The sequence below is a fragment of the Eupeodes corollae genome, chromosome 1 (assembly GCF_945859685.1).
Source record: "Eupeodes corollae chromosome 1, idEupCoro1.1, whole genome shotgun sequence".
Lineage (NCBI taxonomy): Eukaryota > Metazoa > Arthropoda > Insecta > Diptera > Syrphidae > Eupeodes > Eupeodes corollae.
Genome location: NC_079147.1, coordinates 93,914,587 through 93,936,901, shown reverse-complemented (window position 1 = coordinate 93,936,901; position 22,315 = coordinate 93,914,587).

The following is a 22,315-nucleotide window of genomic DNA, read 5'->3' as shown; positions in this document are numbered from 1 at the left end:
CAGTCGAAAACCATTTCTTTGTTGTCTTTTGAAGGTTTTCGCGTTGGTTAAAAAAACTAGTCGAAAACTAATTTTTACTAATTTTAGCAGCGTCGTTTGAAGTTTTTTATTTGTTATATTAAAAATACAGATGGGATTTTTCTAAAAACATTATCTTTAGTTCACAATAAAAATTTTTTCTCGAGATATTTGATTCAAACAAAAATACTGCTCATCAAATTTACAAGCCAAAAAGAAGACGTCTGGTCAGCCTGCCAAGTGGTTTTAGGTTTTAAGTTTCCAACTTTTATTGTACCATAGACGAAAAAGTTGATCCTCGCTCGTATAGCAATAATATATTTTTTACCAGTTAAGTTAAAAAAGATGAATTGACTACTTTTTGTCGTTGCAGGCACAACAATAACATGTCACAACGAAAAGCATTTGCACAGCTGAATAGAACTTTTATAAGCAATATACTTTACAAAGGTCGATGACTAAAAGTAACATAATACTTCAGGAAAATCAAAAACTCCGAGGAAGGTAAACTTTGGTAAAGATATTTAATTTAACATTCTTAACACTTTTCAGCTAAAGTGTAGGGTGGTTTCTTAGATATATACAAAGTTTCGACTTTGTTGACATTTTTGTTCAGTGAGGTTTGGTAATTTATCGTGAATTGTTTAACGATTAACGGACAACATGGTGAAGCATATTTTTGATTAAATCTCTTTGTTAATAAGTAATAATGAAGAACATATTGCTAGGACAATCCTTTTTTAAATGTTTTTATGCATAATTTCTATGAAATAAAAAAAGTTTAAAGACAATAATTTTTTTTTGAACAGCTTCTTGATTCAAGAGTACATATTTTACCAAGTTTTAGTATTGTTTTTTTTTTAGGGGTTTAATTTTTTGTAAAAATACTGTCAATTCGATTTTTCTCAAAAATTTACTGAATGTTGACAACAATATTTTTTTAAAAATTAAAGTAGTTTAAAGCCAATATTTTAAAGTTTCGAAAAGATATATGAGTCGAAAATCAATTTTTACCAACTTTTGTTAAATTTTCTTTTAAGTTTTTATTTTTTTAAGAAAAACTGTCAATTCCATTTTCTCAAAATTTGACAAAATGTTGAAAACAATATTTCTTATAAGATAAAATAAGTCTAAAGCCATACTCTCAAGTTTTTGAAAAGATATTGAGTCAAATTTTTTTTTATTGTTTTATTTATTTATTTGAAAAAATGTCAATTTGATTTTTCTCGAAATTTAACCAGATGCTATAAACGTTTTTTTTCGTTGCACAATATTGTTTTGGAAATGTAATCATTATGTATTCGTAAAATTTTCGAGGTAACAATTTTGTTTTCAGTTTTTTTTTTAAAGTTTTTTTTAATAGCATTTTTTTCCAAAAATATGCTTGTTTGATATCACGATACAATATATAATATAAACTTTAATTCAAGTCTCTAGCATTATTGGTTCATGAGATATTTAAGGTTGACCAAAATTTGCATTGTTTTTTAAAGTGCTATGGTAAAAAAATCGCAAACGCAATTTTCTTGAGAGCACTTTCTGCATCTTTCTGCATTATTATCTGCATATCAAAGTTTACTTGAAGTCGATATCTTTTCTGGTTCTTGAGCTATGGACAACCAAAAAAAGGAGCGAACGTACGGGCGTACGAACGTATGTACACAAACACGCGCACGCACAGATATATTTCTAAAAATCTTTTATTTCTACTCTAATCGACGGTTTTCAATTTGATAAATCGGACCCATTAAAATAACTTTCTATGGGAAGTTAATAATGTCATCGATATGTCTGTCTTCTATTATTTTTTAAAGCTCTCAAGCTCTTGAAAACAATCTATAACTCTGAGAACCTACGAATAAAGAATGATTTTTTAATTTGTGTTTAGCCACAAGAATCACAATAATAAGGTAATATTACAATAAATCAATTATTTCAGAATATTAGTCTCATCAGCTATAGGGTGGACTTTCTCATAGTTCTTTTCGAAATTATAGCTGAGTTAGGCACTGACAACTGTTTTCCGCTCGAAATCTTGACAGAAAGTCATGCGTGAACCAATTTGTTTGTATTAAAACTAAAGACGATTTGGAATCTCTCCCTAATACAGAATTGGCACCAGTGCACAAAACTAAGGTTTTAAAATCAACTCAATTTAAATCTTTGATATCTCACTTCAACCAACAAAATTACTGGAAAGAAATCTTTTAGGAAATATTGGCGATAGTTACATAACTTATTCTGATCCTCATCAAGGGATCTACTGCTTTAAAACCTCTCAACTTAAAACCATGGTTAAGTTAAAATCCACATTCCATTAAAATATATAAACCAATTTTTGATTTCACATATTCTTAAAACTCCACCCTACCACGATTGGTTTTGATTTTAACGCCAGCTGCTTTTTTTTCAGCTCAAATACAAACACTTTGCATCAAAAATATTATTGACACACTCTTCAACCCCTGAAAAGACAAAACTTCCCTTATTCTGATATTGACTTTTACCGATATAGAGAGTGAGTTATTTTATCAACTCACATCCCAACCAAACCGTCTTATATTTTACCTTTTCGATTTCGATTGGTCATTTTTCATTGAAAATGTCCAACTTATATATGTCTTGTCAATCGTACGAATCTTCTAGAGGGTTGTTTATAATCCAACTCAAGGGTCATGATGGTATTCTGTATCAAACGCTATACTTTCATTTGAAAAGAAGCACATGTCCGTTGTCCGTTGAACACCTTGTTCGAAATAGTCGATTTAAGAACTAGAGCGGATTAGCGCTTTTCTTCAATGTGTCATTTAAATAAGGACAAATTGCCTGTTGCTCGCTGCTCGCATCCTTTAAAAGATTCAAACAAGGCCAAATGTGAAAGACTTCTGTTTTGGAAGAAGGCGGCTGGTCGACAAAACGCCCAGGTATTTGAAAAAGTAATTTACAAAATGCAATCGATATGCCAGTTTACTAGTAAGTTTCTATTACGTTTTGTTTACTGTAAATATAAAGATAATGCTATTTAATCCTTTTCCAGTTAAAAGGATTAAACACCCAAGGGTTAAATTTCAAAATAACTTAGGTATAGAAAAAGGTATATTCAAAATATGATCTCTGAAATGGAAACACATAACAAAATACTCACAAAAATGGCAAGGATTTGTCTGGTTATGTTTATATGTATTTACAAAGAAGGAAGGATTCGATTTTATGGTGTGTCATGTCATGACTCAGTTTGCAAATTTGCGAAAGTATTATTTTAAATATCTTTATGATGACTACCTTTACCAATATGTTTGAAAATAAGGTTTTTTTCGCAAGAAGAAAGATCATTTGTAGTCGTTTTCATTTGTTTTGAAAGGCGGTGTTTTATTTTGAGTTCTTAAAAGGATTACGGTAAAGGATTACAACTCTTTTAAAGTTGTTGAAGGGGTGTTTTATTTGATATTTTTATTTTCAAAGGTTGTACATTTGTGTTTAGATTTCAAATTTTATTAGCGGCAATAGAAAAATTCTTTTTTTCGTAATCTTATGAAAAATAAAAGGTGAAGGTAACTTATTGCAAGCTATTGCGCGTTTTGGTAAAAAATGTCAATTATTACGATGATAGGCAAACGTCCTTCTAGGCAGGAACTTACACAATAGCGCATAACTCTTTAAGTATTTTTTATGTTTTCGGTGACCTTGAATTTGGTGTAAATATTTTAGGAAGTTTTATTTTTTAGAATGGTATCTTAAGCGATATACTGAAATTCTTAATAAGACGCGAATGAAGCATTAACTTTTTCAGTTTTTATTGAAGAAAGGTCTAATTCCTTGGATTTCAGCAGATGAAGCATTTTGGTTTGGTGCCTGCCTGTCGATGTTTTTAAGAGTTTGACATAATGTTACTAAGAAGATACTTGAGCCCAAAATAATTTTGTAAAAGATTTTAGTTGTTTTTGAGGGGGTTCGTTTTTGAAAAAAAAAATGCATATATGTATGTCTTTCATTCATGGGAATTTAAAACGAATAGAAGTTGTTACCAAATTTGTTTGTATTTTTTAAAGGTTATTATTCTTATAAAAAATCCATGACTACAATTTTAGTAAATAAAGTCGGTTATGTATTCTAATAGCGAAACGTTGACCCAAATTTTGTTTATTGGCTAATTTTCGAATAAAAATGATGCTATAAATAAAAGTGCAGATTTTGTCGTTTTCGTTGAACGTCCCACAGAAATAAAATAAACACCATTAAAAAATAGAGAATGTCCGAAGGCAGATTTATATTTCCAAAAATAAATTTTAAAAAATCTATTAATAATACGGATTTCAATATTTCAACATTATGTCATCCTAATGTTTCCCGTCGAGTTGCTCGAATTGTTCAAACGGCCCTCGAAACAAATTGTCCAATTTTCCCATGCGTGGATAAGGGCACCAAACAGATACCCTGGAGCAACGCAATTTCTTTGATTGTTTTAGTCAAGGATTATGGGTTTATGGAGCCCAGTAATAACAGTTTTATCTATTAACGTGTCCGTTAAAATAAATGAAACTATAAATCCTTTCTTAAAACTTTATGAATAATCGTTTTTGGATGTCCCAGGAGGCTGTTTTTTCCGAATGTCTCTCTTCGATCACTTCAATGTTTTCGGGAGTTATTGAAGATCAAATGGGCACTGGTCGTGAAGTGTTAATAGCTGAAGCAGTTGCGTGTATTTCTGAACCAATCAAGTTAACATTCCAGGCATCACTTATTCTTCGTATACAGTTCGAACTAAACTGTCGACGAGACGTTACGAACGAATCGTTACTCTCGAAAAATTTCGCATTGGCGAACGCCCGATACTCATTTGACCAGTGCGTCATTGTGACTACGACAATCTAACGATCACTGATTTTATAACATCACATACCCCCGCTCCGTTTTTTTCCTTTTTGAAATAATTGTATTTAAAAACATAAATCCGCCACCAGTATATGTTTTCTCACACAGAATTGGGGTCTAATTCAAGGTGATTTAAGGCCAAACTTCTCAGCGATGATGGTGACGCAGATGTCAATCAGACCATTTTAGTAAATAATCCGAGATCTATATGCAGAATTCTCTTCTGGCTACTGCTTGAAATGTTGCTGTTGAGTCGATGGAAGGATATACCATTTTCAGCACCTTTTCCTTGACTCCGCCAAATCTTCTATACAGAAAAAGCTGAGCTTTACCGCATTCTTTATGGAAATAAGTTTTCAGTATTTCCTTATATTTAAGCGTAAAGTGGCCCATTAATTTCTATGGATATTGGTGTTCTGTCAAAATGTTAAGCTGTGAGTTTCAAAGTAACCGATAGCTGACAAATAAACCTTTATGTGACCCACCCTGTAGATTACATTTTGTCTGCTTAAATAGCCCAATTATCCTGATTAACTCTTTATTACAAGTACGGTCTGAGAGTATTACTTACTTCAGCAATGGTGGATCCAGGGGGGGTCGTAGGGGTCATGATCGCCCCTGGGATATAATTTTTTTTTTTGGTTTCCTAGGAACTTCCTTGAATTCAAAACTAATGACTCACATTGTATAAAAACAAAATTTAGATTTTATTTCCTTAAACTTCGTTTGCCAAAAGTACTGCATTTAACAGAGGACTGGACCAAGAACATAATATGAATCGGGAATTCAGTCCTTTTTTAATTATGCAGAAAAATGCATCAACTTTTGATTAATGGACGATTCAGGGGGGGGGGGGATATGAGCTAAAAAGATCATGCAGTTAAATTGTATAAATATTTTAACGACATTTTCCAAGAAGTAGTTTGCTGTCAAAACCAACTAAAATTTTTGTTTCATTCAATTTAGAATTTGGAAAAACTTCAGTAATGCTTTAAATTATTTTCATAAAATTTGTTTCTAAGAAAAAGAGCAAATATTCAAGTTCATAAAAAGAAACCTTAAATTCAAGATCCTCAAATTGATATTAAGTTTCCTTTAAACCCTGAACCCCGCCTTCAATCACGTCTCAGAAATGTGTAGTTCGTAAAAAAATTAGAACTCAAGCTTTTAATCAAACATGTCATCGCGATGGTAGGAAAGTCGAAAAAAGACTTTTTTAAGTTTTTAAGTACGAACATTTGAAACTTTCTAAATTTTTTCCTTAATTTGTCTTCTTTCTACGAGAAAAACATGTTTTGGTATTGATCCAGAAGAGTGCCCTTCATAAAACAGTTATTATTTTAAGTTTTCTAAATAATGTCATTATATTTTTTTTTTTATTTAAAAAAAATATTGATTCTTGTTACCAAAACTCGATATCTCAGAAAGGGTAAAATGTAAATTTATAGGAACTTAACAACTGCACACAAAATTTAAACATTGTATTTGCAAAAAATCAATCATAAAAAGCGATCTATTGATTGATAATAAGTTAATCTAGTTTCTTTAGAAATAAATAAATTTTGAAAAAAACTTATTTTTCAGATACATTTTGCAATCTTAAAATATAATACATATTTTTAAACAGGCTTCCAGGATCTAGTTGTGCACTTTATTTCTTTCAAAATTTATTTTTTATTGAATAAAAAAACTTTTAGGATCTTAAAAAATTAAATAAACCTACTTTTTGCTTTTAATGGTCGAAAACTAAGCTTTAAACACGGATTTCAATAATATAAATGTCCCAAAAACACCAAAGTGAAATTTTTGTTCAGCTAATGGCTAATTGAAAAATATAATGAAAGTTTCATATCTATTGCGATAAAGGCTTCGAATGTCTTGGAATTTGAAGTTAAAAGAGATTCTGAAACGTGTAATTTGTGTGTGCCACACAAAAGTTTCTTCCCAACTTATTTGGTTTCATTTAATTTTTAGATGTTTAATTTTTTTGCATTCCAAGCTATTCCTTCCATGTTTTTGATGTTTTTCCTTCCTTTTCTTCGTATTTTTTCGCATTTGCTTCACTTCGTGTTTAGTAGAGCTAATACCTCAGTATGGGACACGGAAGTGAATTCAAGTGGACTATAGCTATAGGTATATCTTCGGTTGCCACTGCTAGAAAAAAAGTTAAACATGACCACTTGTAGATAAAAATTAACAAGTCCGAAAAATTTGTAAACACGGATTAATGAATTCATCACATTTTAAGTAACATATTTTCCATATTATGTAGATAACTCACAAAATCCCTAACTAACTTAATTAAATTAGACTAACCCAAATAAGGATGACGAAATATAAAAACAAAACGCTTTAACATAAGATCACAATAAATAATTTTTTACAATCATTTTATTAAAAGTAGTAAGGTTCGATTTTGAGAATTTTTACGGCTTGTATAATGCGTAGATAATTCTCTCTGTTCCCTAAGTCCAGTTCACATCAAAAGTTTATATTTTTAATAAAGTTATTATTCACACAAAGTTGTTTAAATAAGTTTAACCATTGTTTCTGTTTAGCCAAGTGAGTATGTTAACAAACGTTTTCGTTACTCAAATTGCCGAACATCTTTATCGTTTACAAAAAATGGAAATAAAAATGATCATTTCACCAAATGAAGATCTCTGTATTTAAGCTATCTGCTGCAGTGGCTTTTTTAGACTTCAGCTTAGATGTGGCAATCTTTACTTCATCTATGTCGGGAAGATAGGATTGTTGGTTTTTGTCGTTTATTTTGGATTGATCATTCTACTTGACAGCGGAATTCGGTTTTTCGTCGCCGTTTTTCAGTCTACAGAATTGGTCCTTCTATATTCCCAGCATTGACTGCGGTTCAACTATGATGTTTCCACTTTCGTCTTTGCAGCCTTCGGTTCGAGGTGTATATACTTTTTAATTTCGTTTCACCTGCTCTTTAAACTTTTGAACTTTAATTATATAAGAGTTTAATTTTAACAGATCTTTAGCATGATTCGGCCAGATATTTTTACTTCTAAGAGCTAAGGGAAAGCTTATTCAAACAAACAAGTGCGCCTTTAGTCTATGACCTTTTAAAGAAGAGTGATTAAATTTAGAAGATATGAACCTTGATACAAAATTGATATTCTTAAGTACAGCTACATATCAATGATAATACATATGCCCTGGCAATTGAGTTGTTAACGAAGAGAAGGGTTTGGAATTTGCTTGAAAAATTCATGACTTTAGGTGAATTGATGCAAATTCAAAGCCTTTATAATTTGAATTTTTAAGGAAAACAAATATTTTGGTAATACCTCATTTCACCTTGCACTAATCATTGATAAAGTCATCTTACAAATGAAAGCCTAAAGTTTTCCAAAATAAAATGGTAAATTAATGCTCCAATTGTTTCCTCAGTTGATTGCTCGTATTCACCTTTGCTGTAATAATAGTTTAAAATTCGCTATAGAATTCTAAGTCCTCATGAGAATGTCTGTTTCTGATGTTCAAGTTGTCGTTGATTTGGTTGATATTGCAGTATTAAAGGAATTCGGACACTAACCGATACAGTACGGTAGTTAGAAATAGCTTATTCCAGATTATGTATGTTGTTTTAACTATATAAAGGTTCTCACATGTTCCCGTTTGGAATTGAATTTCGTAGTGTAAGATGTTAAGTAGGTACGTACGAATGCTCGTACGAATTATAAGTAGGTATGTATAGTTTAAGTTGCTGAATAATAGCAAGTGTAGACAAATGTATTTATTTTTCATCAAAGTTCTGGAAATCGGTTATAAACTTTAAAAATGTATTATCTTTACACTAAATAAGAGAATATTACAAGTATTATCCATAACTGAAAATGCATAGAAGTCTCATAAAATGTTTATTATTGCATGCCTCACAACCTTTAAGCCTTATGTTAACATACAAAAACAAAAACCATGGTACTTTAACAAACTTTGCCCATATTTTCTAATTGAAATATTTTTCAATTCGCAAAACTTATTTCGTTAAGGAATTTTTTCCTTTGAGATTTCAATTCCTGATCCCAGAACTAATTAAAACAACACAGCTATCACCAAAACCATGCCACACCATAAGCAGCAGTATAAAATTCTACTCTGGAACATCAGATATACATATACATTCCTGTACACTAGGGAAATTTTCCATAAATGATGATTAAAAAAAGAATTCTTAATTACACCACATCCTGCACAATTCCATGCAAATGCGCTGCTCTGCGCGAAAAATATGAAAACTTCAAATTGTTTACCATTTCGTCTAAAATGTTTGCAATTAAAATTTTCACAAGCAAAACCCACCACCACCCTTCTTCCAAATCATCCACCAAATATCAAAAATAAGTCAAAAAACCCCAAAGACAAAACACCACCATTATTTGAGTTTTAATTACTTTTTTTTCCTTCTGTGTTTCTGCACTCTGTTGCAGGGTTAAGGAATCAAAAGGCTGTCATTCATCGTCATCGTCTTCGTCTTCAATTGATGTCGGTGTGGCGCGCCTTGTTTGCATGTTTCAAATTGAATTTATTTGCTCCACGAGCTAGTAAAAGCCCGATGTTTTGAGTTAAAAATTCTTGATGGAAAAAAAAGACGACTAAAAACTTTTATAACGAGTTTACGCGGGCCTAATGGTAAAAGCCTTGATTTGAACACTTAGCTTAGTGATTCCCGAAATGGCAGAATGTGCCCAACCGCACGAATTGGTTATTTCTTTTTTTGAGTTGTTAAAGGAAGCTTTATCATATAAATTTGAATCATATGCCGGAATGTTCCCCGTCTGGTGCTGGGGGATTTTTAGTTGTGTTTTTAAATATAGGCGAGGGCAGGGTATATTCGTCTATGTAACATTTTTTATACCGTCTTCTGGTATATACGTCACGAATTGTGCGTGATGACTTTTGTTGAACACAATTTTAACCATCAGAAGAGACAGAGCGGACAGGATGACAAATGGTTTGGGAGTGAAAGCGTGTTAGAAAGGAAAACCTTTTGAAGCGACGACGACTACGATGAGAGCACCCTCATAGATCTGGAACAAGTCTCCACACAACATAATATGCCCTGAAGCGACCTTGGCACAATGCTATACAATCGCAACAATGGTAAAGGAATTGAACAAAAACAATCATGGCACTGTGCCTTTGGTTGTCAATGCAAACGCATCGCACGCAAAATTTGTGTAAATGTTTTCAAACTTATTGAAATCTGAATGTTCTCACAATGTCTTATATTGCCGAAGATGAGGAGGGTGCCAGAGGGATATTCTTCTTCTATACAATTTCAAAAACCTTGAACCAATTTGAAAAGTAAATTAGAAAATTCTTTCACACTGCCATTATGCGTGGTTCTGAAGTTCATTTAAAAGTGATCGATATAAATGATATGAAGAATAGGAAGGATAAACTATGCATAAATTGAAACCTTGACATATGTCTGACGTCTGAGAATGATATGTAAGTATTTCAACAGACTGGTAATGGCTAAAAGGGTTTCTTTCTCTTATCGAAACAATCGCTTTTAATTCAAATGAGAGCACTCAATGCATGAAATGGTACTTTTTATATGATGGCACAGCAATGTGTACTTATGTTGTGCGTTTGAAAATAAAAATGTTGAAAGGAGCGAAAAGTCCATAGAAAAGAGGTGATATATGTTCCTAGACACCAATTTATGCATATCTGACAAAAATATGTCAAATTGCGGATTGTGAAATATAATATTTGAGATTTTAACGAGAATTGACATTATTACGAGTGTTGTTAAAAGATTAAATACAGAAAAGTTGGTTTTGGAGTTTTGTCGCACTATCTGTCCAGATATACCACACTTTGAAGGTTCAATGTTTTTAAGAAGTTTCCAACAATTTGTATCAAAAACAAGAGCTATCAATTTTTAACTATTATATCGGATGTACAATATCTAAATTGTGTATTTAATTTATCTCTTATGTTTTTGAATTGTGTCAAAAACGCCCAAGCACATCAACACAGAATAAGAAGAAAAGGGTCAATGATTATGGGGATACAAAAGTTGTAAGTTTTGAATGCTTTAACTGTTTTGCATTTTGATGAGTAAAATAATTTTTCTTTAAAATGTTTTGATTAAAAAATATATGTGTCTACAAGTTTAATGTTCAAGTTCGATAATTTTTAAGATTATAATAAAACAACATTTTGATACCTTAGCTTCGCTAAATCAAAAAATTATTCAAAAGCCACCAATAAAACTTTAAAATCTATTTATTTACACACATATGAGCGGTATAACAGACATAACTGTTGGAATGTTGGTTTTTAAATGCTCAAAAGCTAAAGGTTTATCTGCAAAAACACGGTCTTTTGCGTAGCGCCACAAAAACAGTCCAGCGGTGTAATCGCATGATCTTGGTGGCCAGTTTATAACGCCATGACGAGAAATTACTCGGCCAGGGAATGTCTCTTGCAATACACCCATATTCCCTCGGGTTGTGTGTCACGTGGCCCCGTCTTGTTGAAACCACATATTTTTTAAGTGGTATTTTTAAATAGTAGGCAAAAAGTCGGTTATCATATGACCATAACTCTTCTAATTGACCTTGACAGTCGTTCCATTTTCGTCTTCAAAACAGTTAGGTCCAATGACACCTCTGGACCAAAGAACGCACCAAACCGTGACTTTTTGTTGATGTAACTACCTCTCTTAATATACTTGAGGATTCTAATCAACATACCCACCGAGTGAAAAAAATGCTTCGTAGCTGCAGAAAATTCTGTTCGAAAAATTGACATCCACAGCCTGTTGTTCAAGCACGCATTTGACGTATCTACGACGGGACGTTTCGAACGGGCAGCGGGTTTCAGTTGCTGTTTGAGCTTTAGTTTTTATGGATGTAGGTGTAGTTCCATGGCGTGAAGGTTAGTGCTTTGGACCTGTCCAGAAGTCGGAGATAATTCTGTTCTGGACTCCGTTGGCTGGGGTCACGAGGTATACGTGCAAAAATTGGCACAAGATGATCATCGTTGATCTTCATGGGCAGCGATTAATGAACAAAAGTGAAGTGAAGTGCTTATCTGGTTAGATCAGTATTTACATATTTCGACAGACATATAAATACTGCTCTGACGAAAAGTTTGTTTTACAGAAGTTGGCTTGACCCCAAAGTGAAGGTAATTTGCTACATGGCCCTCATACGGCCGATGATCGTTTATGGTTGTCCTGTTTGGTTCAACGTTGCCCCTTCCCAGATGGAGACAGATGCGGTGTGATACTTTCACTAATCTACCACGTCACACGAATAACTCCTGTACATCAGGACGTCATGGCACAAATAGGAGCAGAGCTCCTTCGGTAGAACCAGTTTTGGTAGCTTCATTAGGCACTTGATAGTTGTTAGTCGGGATAGGGCTTAAAACCTTTGCCGGCTTACACACTTGCTTATAGTTTAAGGGTTTAAAGTAGAATAGGCAAGATGGCACAAAAAAAATGTTGATAGTTAGGTTTGCTGCTGTGGTTGTTATAGTTTAAAGTAGTTTATAGGTAGAATAGATCGTTTAAAATAGTTTTACGTTTAATATTCAGGACCATATTTCAAGCAGTTTTAAAGTAAAAATAAAAAAGAGGCTGGGTGCGACTCACACTGATAACTTCCCATCCCGTCTGTCGGTTTGTCTTTCTGAAAAGCTTGAAGGTTTTCATGTTGGGTAAAAAAAGTTGTCAGTTGAATTATTCTTAAAACGTCAATTTGATTTCTCTCAAAATTTGTCAAAATGTTGAAAAGAATATTCCTTATAAGTAAAAACTAGTTCGAAACCATAATTTCAAATATTTGAAAAAGATATTTGTGTCAAAATTCAATTTTTACCAAATTTGAGTCATTTTTTTAGGTTTTTAGGTTTTTGTAAAAAATCTGTCTGTTAGATTTTTTTCAAAATTTTAATGATGTTAACAACAAAATTTTTTAAAAGATAAAAGATATTTGAGTGCACAATCAATTTTTTCCAACTTTTATTAATTTTTTTTGTCAATTGGATTTTTCTTTTAATTTGTCAGAATGTTGAACAAAATATTTTGTATAAGATAAAGTTAGTTAGAAGCCATTATATCAAATTTTTAAAGAGATATTGGTGTCGAAAATCAATTTTTACCAACTTTTGTTTAATTTTCTCTTAAGTTTTTATTTCTTGTAAAAAAAACTATCGATTTGATTTTTCTCAAAATTTTACATAATGTTGAGAACAAAATTTCTTACAATATAAAATAAGTTTGAAGCCATAGTCTCAATTTTTCGATTGTTGAAAACAATATTTCTCATAAGTTAAAATTAGGTCGAAACCATAATTTCAAATTATTTAATAGATATTTGTGTCAAAATTCAATTTTTACCAACTTTCCATACCAAATTTCTTGAGAGCCCTTTCTGCATGTTTCTGCATTATTATATGTATAACAAAATTTATTTGAAGTCGTTATCTCTTCTGGTTCTTGAGCTTTGGACGACGAATGTACTGGCGTACGAACGTACGTACACGCGCACGCACAGACATTTTTCTAAAAATCTTGTATTTCTTGTCTAGGGGCCTTGAAACATCGAGAAATGAAAAAATTTTCAATTTGAAAAATCTGACCCATTACAATAACTTATTATGGGAAGTTTAAAAAGATATTGAAATAAGTTTTTTTAATTTCTTAATAAATACAAAAAAAATGTATTTTTGTAAAATAAATCTTAAGTTGTCCGTATGGGAACAGTATGTTAGTTGTAAGTTATGGTTAATTAGGTTAGTTTTATTTTTGTCTAGCTTTAAGACAGCTTTACGAATGAATTGCTATCTCCAGTTTTTTTTTTCACGGGTACTGCCTCTTCGAAGAATTGATAAATCTTCCAAGAGTAATTCTTGTCATGAATAGTGCTATCTTAAATTATATGCTCGCATTCGGCTGAAAACTGCAGGTCCCTTCCATCCGTGACAACAATACCACATTAGTTGTAAGTCACTAGGCCATAGTTCTCAACGGACTGTTGCGCCAACTAATGTATTTTTATAAAATCAAAAAAGTTTAAAAATATAACTCTGGGATTTCACAGCGAAGGCGCTTAGGCCCTTATTTTAAAACTAAACATTATTGTTATGCCGAGTCTTGATATTCCCTAAAGAAACCTAAGGAACTCAACCGATTGTATATGTATTCCAAACTGTCGGACTCGTTATGAATAATGTTCTTCTTGAACTTACCATATTATTGAATAATATTATTAAGTACCTATGAAATGTAAACGCATTCTGTAAAACAGGTACAAATTAATAGAAATTATTTTATAAAAGTTTTGTATGTTTATTACTTTTGCTGGTGCAATTATGAAATTGTTTTGGAAATGGCAAACAAACAATATCTTGAAAATTTAAACCGGTAATATTATTTTTTGGTATAAGCCCACAACACTATAAATTTTCCCATAAAAAATTCACGTAAGCTCGACATATCATAGCGATTTTCTCAAAATGATACGTTCTAAAAAAGTTACCACAGTAATTTAAAGACCTTAAGAAAATCAGAAAAAAAATGTATAGAAAACTCAAATTTCTTGTTTAAATTTTGATAAGTATTGAACATTTCGAACAAAATTTAAAAAAATACCGTAGACTTTAACGTCTAATACTTCGATATAAATACATATAAGCATTATAGTGCCAAGGACTTTTTTGTAGCAAATTTCATTTTATTGGGGTATAATGCAATTTTGAAGATATTAGCAGTAATGCAAGAACCTTAAGAAAAATGATACAATTTTAAGTTATGTAATGTATTTGGGAAAACTAAAAGTGTTAAACCAGAGGCCCAACAAATACAAATAAACGTTTCAATGTTAATATATAAAAATATAATTATTCAAATTCAACTGGCAATACAAATTTTAATCACAAATTTGTGGCATCATCATCATCATCAATGCGATCTGATCTCTTTGGGATCACCGAAAAACAAAACCATAATGACCATTGAGATAAGATTGTATAAGTAGTTATAAAATTTCGCATTCTCTTTCTTCTTTTTATTTAACCCGATTCCATTCAAATTCATAGTTAGGTTAGGTAATGTGTGATAAGAATCACCTCACCACCGACCGCAGTGAAAATTTATTATACTTCTGAAAGCAATTAATTTCGACCTTAATAGGAACACTCTTAATGGCTAATAGTATAGCAAGGTAAATAAATTCAACTTCAAATATAAGGTAAGGTATTCCCAGAGATCCCAAATTGGAGAACAAAATAAACAGTTCAACAACTTGGCGAGTAGCTGCTGGCTATAGCATGGTGGCCGCGACGGTTAGGCCGACTATAGACCTTTTATATAAACTCAAAACTTACCGTGTATCTCATATATAAGTATACATTATGCTTACTGTGGAGTCACATTAATATGATAATTTTGAATTTATGGGATCGAGAAATGCTTTATTGTGTGTCCCTATGACTAATTTATAGAATACTTCGATGATGTTTTGTTATTTATAGGCAATATTTTCAGCTTCGGGGGGTATAATAGATTGCGACGACAACTGAGGCACTCTTCTACCTATGATATATGTACCATACCTACAAGCTGTGTATGGTGTTTGCGCGCCTTTGAAAAAATGTGACCTCGTAAATTTGTTTATAATTTTTATTTCTGTTTTGTGGGATTAATTACTTTGGGGCGGAACTTTTAACTTTAAGTATATCGATGTAGGTATAAGATACTCATAATTCATTTATTCTTCTAAGGGTACCTGTTCACGTTGTTATTTATAAAATATTTATGTTGGGAAAAAGTTGTATCATTCGCTTTTATGATCAAGTTCCATGAGGAATTATAAACATTTTCTTTAAAGCTAAACAAATTCAAAATACATGGACTCAATGTTTCGATGGTGAATTCAATGGTTCAACAATCCCTTGAGAACTATGGCCTAACAACTCTAAACCATTCCTGTGTGCGAGTAATGTTGTCAGGGATTTAGGATACCTAACATTTTTTGCCGAATCCCAACGGCTCACTTGAGAAAGCACTTTTCATGACAAAAAATACTCTTGGAGATTTTGTCAGTTCCTTGCAAGAGCCAGCGCCCGGCAAAACTTTAAATGCCACAAGCAATTACTAGCCATCACTCCGTTAACTGTTGATGAGTAGCATTAAATCAGCTAAGACATCCCCTTTTACCCAACAATTAAATTATTAACTTCCATACGAAGCTTTTGGTCTGATTTGTCCAATTCTTGTCATATAAGGATCCGTGGAATACAAAATAATACCAGTAAGGACTACAACTTGAAAACCGGTAAACGTACGTTGCTTTAAAAGGTCCATCGGCTTTAATTCTTGAGTCATCTAGATCTTGTATGGGTGTTAGTCAATTTCAAGAATAGTCCTTATTCCACTTCTGTAAAGTGCAATAAGGATACTTTTTAAAATTTGGTCTTATTTCACGCACCCGTTAATGTGCCGAGTTTTCTCATTCTTGAATAGTTGCTGGCTTTTCGATGTACACCAAAGTCAAATCACATTGTTTTTGCGGCAATGTCTTGTTGAAACCACATATCATCCATATCCATATCTTCCAAAAAGCTCGTTATGAGACGTGCTTTTTTGGCATCGCTAACTGCAGCCAAATTCGATTTCACATAAAAACGTATCCGCATTTTTTAAAGATGGTTGTCTAGCTGTCAGATAATAAAACAAAACAAGCGTAGTAGTCCTGCAAGGCATCCGCTTCCTATTTTCTCCAGGTTTTTTTCTTGATGCTATATATTATGTACATGCCTGATATGTTCGTAGATTTGGTCAGTCGAAAGATCGAATTTGAAATTGAAATGTGAAAGACTTTTGGAGTTAAATTTTGAAAATAAGGGTACTCACGGAACCACGTAAACTGTCAAAATTTGTATAATTAGCATTTACTTAACTTAACTATAACGGTTGCTACTTATGGAAAAAAAGTCGTAAATTTACAAAATTACAAAATTTGTGTATTCTTTCTAGAGCCATTTGTTTTAAAAAAAGCTACAAAAATTGTTTTTTTTTTTAAACTTAAAATTAAGTTTTATGTATAATAGTTTTTAATTTTTGTGTAAAAACTCTGACTTTTCCTGCCAAATAGTAGATGAAAACTAGTTTTGTAATTGTTTATTAAATCTCTTCATATAAACTTATCTTTTTTAAAATAAATAACTAATGTTTAGAGAAATGTCAAACAGAGAAGTGTGTTTGAAAGTGCGTGTGTTTGATAAAATCGGGATTCTTTTAGATTAGAGATTTTTGAATCTCGAATCCATTATTTTAAATCTCAAGTCTCAAATAGGTCATGAAATCAGAGATTTATCCACTTTTTCCTCATTTCACCACCTCTTTTAGCTGTCAGAAAGTTTATTTTTGATGTTAAAAACAATTTTTTAAGTGTTTTTCAAATATAAATGGCGTTACAAAGAGAAAAATGTAATGCAAAAAGTTGCCGTTTTAGTTATACCTTACATCTGGCAAATATAAAACGACATTACAGAAGACAAATATTAAACACCATAGAGCAACTATGTGTGACTCGTTCCTTGATTTGTGCCTTAAAATATTAATTCACACCTAAATAAAAGAAAGCACTTAAAGTGCGTCGCACTCTGCGAACAAAGCATTCGAAACTCTTTGAGTTATCCGAGTTACCAACCTAAGATATTCAATTTTTCTCCGATCGAGTCTCGATACTCCAAAAAAAGGAAATTTTTTACCCGCCAGATTTAAGTTTAAGTTTTATCTGCAGCTGCGTGTTGTTATTGTAATACATTGAAGGTCCCACTGCAGTTACGGATAGCTGTGCCAATAAAACGCTCCTATAATCTTAGTATAGCGAACACCATTCACAATAACTCCCTGCCCGGCCTTATTTTAGAAAAATTCGGCCCGATTATGCCACTTGATCATCAGCTGTTGAAATTTTGGTCTGACCGTTGACAACCCTTGAAATTTAAATCTTGAGTAAATTGCACCTTATAAGCGTGTAAATGTAAGTTTATATGCATAATACAGGGTCCGGCAAAAAAACCTCCCGTATTTTCAGACGTTTATATTTAAAGCTATTTATAAATAAAATGTTATTCTGGGTATAGATAGATAGGGATCTACGTGCCGTTTTTAGTAATCATAATGACGTGGCACGGTGAGCATCGCGTATCTGTCGTAGAGGAATATATCCGTAATGGTGGTTCTGCGATTACAACTCAGCGACTATTTCGCATTCGATTTCAACTTGGACGACATGATCCTGTTCCGTATAGAAAAACAATATAAGTTTGGTTATCAAAATTTAGAGCAACAGGTTCTGCGCTATAGAGAAAATCGTCTGGCCAACCTTTAACCGCATGAACGCCGGATAATGTGGCACGTGTAAGTTCGTCTATCCAGCAATCTCCGAGGCGTTCAGCACTTAAATATGCAGCTCCTCTTGGATTGTCGGATAGGAGTGTAAGACTAATTTTGCACACACATCTTCATATGCATCCCTAAAAAAAAGTAATCCCACAAGAATTAAGTGAGAGAGATTTTGAAACTCGCAGAGCTGTTTGTGAAAAACATTCGTCTGACGAGGCCCATTTCCATTTATCGGGTACTGTAAATAAACAAAATTTCCGATACTGGGCAACAGAAAACTCTTAAGAAATTCGTCAACGACCACTTCACAGCCCTAATGTGGCAGTTTGGTGTGCTGTTGATGAATTTGGTGTGTTAGGTCCGTATTTTTTCGAAGAAAATAGGCAAAAAGCTACAGTTAATGCGGATTACACTGTCACATAATTGAGACCTTCCTCCAACCAAACTTAAATCATTTTGCTAGGAGCCACAAAGAAGTCTGGTTTCAAAAATATGGAGCCACAGCACACACTTTACGGCGTTCACTAACCATTTTGAGAGAGGGCATCTTTTTTCTTTACGAGGAGACATTAGCTGGCCACCAAGGTCACCCCATTTATCACCTTGTGGTTTTTTTCTTTTGTGGACATTTTAAGGCCCAAGTCTTAACTCAACGCTCAACATCTTTGGAAGCACTAAGGAGGCAATCACTCAGGAAGCCGTTTCACCACAATTGACTCGACGAGCAATGAAAAATTTCCCGGAAAGGCTTCGTAAATGTATTAATAATAGCGAATATAATGTAAAGAACTAAGCAATTATTTTATTTAATGTAAAATGGAATAATATTTAATTTTAAAAAATTCCGGACCCTTTATTTATCAACGACGATCGTGAGAGGTGCAATTATTTCCTGGTTTTTTTCACATTTCGTACAGACCAGATTTGCTTTAAATGTTTGCACAATTATTCGGATTGTACATAAATTTGGACGATTAAATTGACAGAAAAAATCAGAAAGTGCACGAAATGTATTTTGATTCAAGTCATTCCTCGATTATGTATCTTTACATCGTTCAAATTGAATTTTTATGAAACTGAGATATGTCAAATGAAATACAGAAAAATACTTGACGTTTATGAGTGGTTCACATTCAACATCGGCCGTTAAAATTTAACCACCCCATATTTAAAAGCGTATTATATTACACACTTGTCAAAGTACCTGAATATACCGTTTGGGACAGCGATTAAATATTAGAAGCGTGGATCGAATCCCAGCCTTTTTTAATACAAATATAAAAATTTACTAAGTACATATTTGTATGCCTTATTGTGCATAAAATCAATTTATTATTTATTACTGATATTCGCCATACCATCAAACCAATACAAATGCATATTATGTATAAGATCTTCCAGAAGTAAAATGTGATTTCAAGATATGTAAGTAATCTACCATTAATAATTACTTAAAAGATATATCTTAAAAGTTAAAACTCGTTCAGTGAAACACATTAACGCATAATTTTGATAAAAATCTTAAGAAGCCGAAGGTAAGATTGACTGTAAAAGAAAACAAAATATCCCTGTTTGATATTCAGTTATTCAACATTTTTTTTCGTCGTCTGCCTGTTTCAGGACTTTTAATAACTTTACATCACACATCATCATTCAGATTCATCTTGAAGGTATTACGAAGTAGAATACGTTCAGCGTTGAGAGCCTTAAGCTATTTTGTTTTGTGTTTTGCAAAAAGAACGCATCACGCGTCACAAAAAGACAAGGGTTAAAAATCTGAAGCAGAAACGAATACCTCAGGATTGGAATGACTGTAAACACATATTACTTTACAAATAAGCTGAACATACAAACATAAACTTACAATGTTCATGTAATTTAAAAACATGAAAGTGTTAACGGTAGTTTATTCTTAAGGAATGTTGAAATGGTGTGTTAAGTTCAAACTAAAATAATATAAAATAAATTAAACTGAATTATTGATGAAAGTATTAAAGATTAAAAAAAAATGAAAAATTAAAACAAAACAGCTCCTTAACGCAATCAGCATAGGACCCCACTGTTCTAAAGGGTATTACAAAAATCTGGGACCCGTAAAAGAGACAATTAGAAAACGGAATAATGATTCCGTCTTTATTTCTTGACTTTAAGAACCCATTATAAATTATTGTAATCTCTGATTTCTCAAATTGAATAATCTGACATTTTTCGACAAGTAAAATTTTGTAATACCTACAAAAATACTTAATATACAACTTCTATTTTTTTCAATTAGTACTTTTTTCGTGAATGGTAACACTTAGCTCATGTCTGATTTGACAGATACTTAATTAGTTTTATCCTTCCACGAAACGAATATGGTTATGTATACGCTTGAACAACGCTGGGAAATATTGCCTGCGATAGACTTAGAGAAGATGCCGATTTTTCCAAAGAATCATCTTGTCAGATGAAGCTCATTTTGATCTTGGTGGGTTTGTAAAAATGGTTAATTGGCGCATTTGGGCCACAGAAAACCATCCGATACATCCAAAAGGGGTTGCTGTTTTGTTCGGATTTTAGTCCAGAGGCATAATTGGGCCATTTTTCGAAAATGAGCAAGGATGAGAGTACGTACCACACAATCCAAGCTACACTCGTTTAAAAAAAGAAGAAGTTGTTTGGAGCACCCTTTATTACCAAAGAGGTGTTTCTTATAAAAATAAACTTAAGTCACCCACCATCATAATACCAACAGATTCAATTGAAGAGCTCTGCAAAGCAATCAAAAGCTGTATTTATGAAGCAAACGGAGCTTAATGCAACAAAATGTTAAGTTTGAAAGAAAAAAACTTGGTTTGATTTGGCTTGTTTTATAGCCAGGAAAAATGCTGCTGAACACCTCAAAGCCTTCATAAAACTAAACCTGGAAATATTTCGAAGAAACTTTTGTGATGCCAACAAAAAATATAAGATTTTATCTAAAACAGAAAACCATGTTTATTTTGTTAAGCTTACTAGTAGTCTTCCATCTGTTTCTTTAGCTAGAGAAAGGTGGAAGATTGCTGAGCAAATACTTGGACATTCGACACAGCTTCAGTAAAAGTAATTAAAGTTAAAATGCATTTGAAAGCTTATTAAAGCAATCAAATGATTCAGGTACTATCTCATACGCTCTTCCTCAGCAACATGTCTCAGAGTTTGATTACCCCATTGAGCTGCACGAGATATATTCTGCTACATCTTCATGAAAAGATCTGAAAGCTCCGGGTTTGATAACCGTATGAATTTTATAAAATGCATATCCATCTCTTATTGTAGAAATACACACTGAGTTTCTTAAAACTGCAAATCCATTATATTCCCACTGTTCAAGAAAGGAGATACAAATGTTGTGTCAATCTATAAGGGACTTTCATTTCATGATACGCTCTATAAGCTTTTTACTACACTTCTCTTGAACAGGCTGTCAGCTTGGTTAGTAAAAAAACATCATCAATGATTTTTAAGCTGCATATAGAACCAACTGAGTGGTAAGTCACTAGGCCCTAGTTCTCAACGGACTGTTGCGGCACCCAATTTATTTATTTATTTTATTATATTATTATTATTATTTATATAGAAGAAATACTATTCTACTGTGGACCAAGTTTATAATCTTTCATGCATAGTTCAACTTCAACTCTGCCAAAAGAAGAAACTCTAAGCTTTTTACATCGATCTTACGGCTGCTTTTGATAGAATTGACAGGAATGCTCTTATTTATAAGATATCGACTCTGGGAATATCTTCGACGATACTGGCTGCAGCTGTTTGGGATGGTTAGTGATTGTCAAAGAAAAGTGTTCATCAAGGATGTGTGCTTAACTCTCTTCTCTCTCTGCTGAAGCACTATTGCTCGGAAGCAGCTGGATCCTGCACCAAGACAACGACCCTAAACATACGGTGAAGATTATAAAGGAGTGGCTGGTGTTTAGAATCCCAAAACACCTTCATCCACCACCGCAGTCTTCAGATCTCAATATCATAGAGCACATCTAG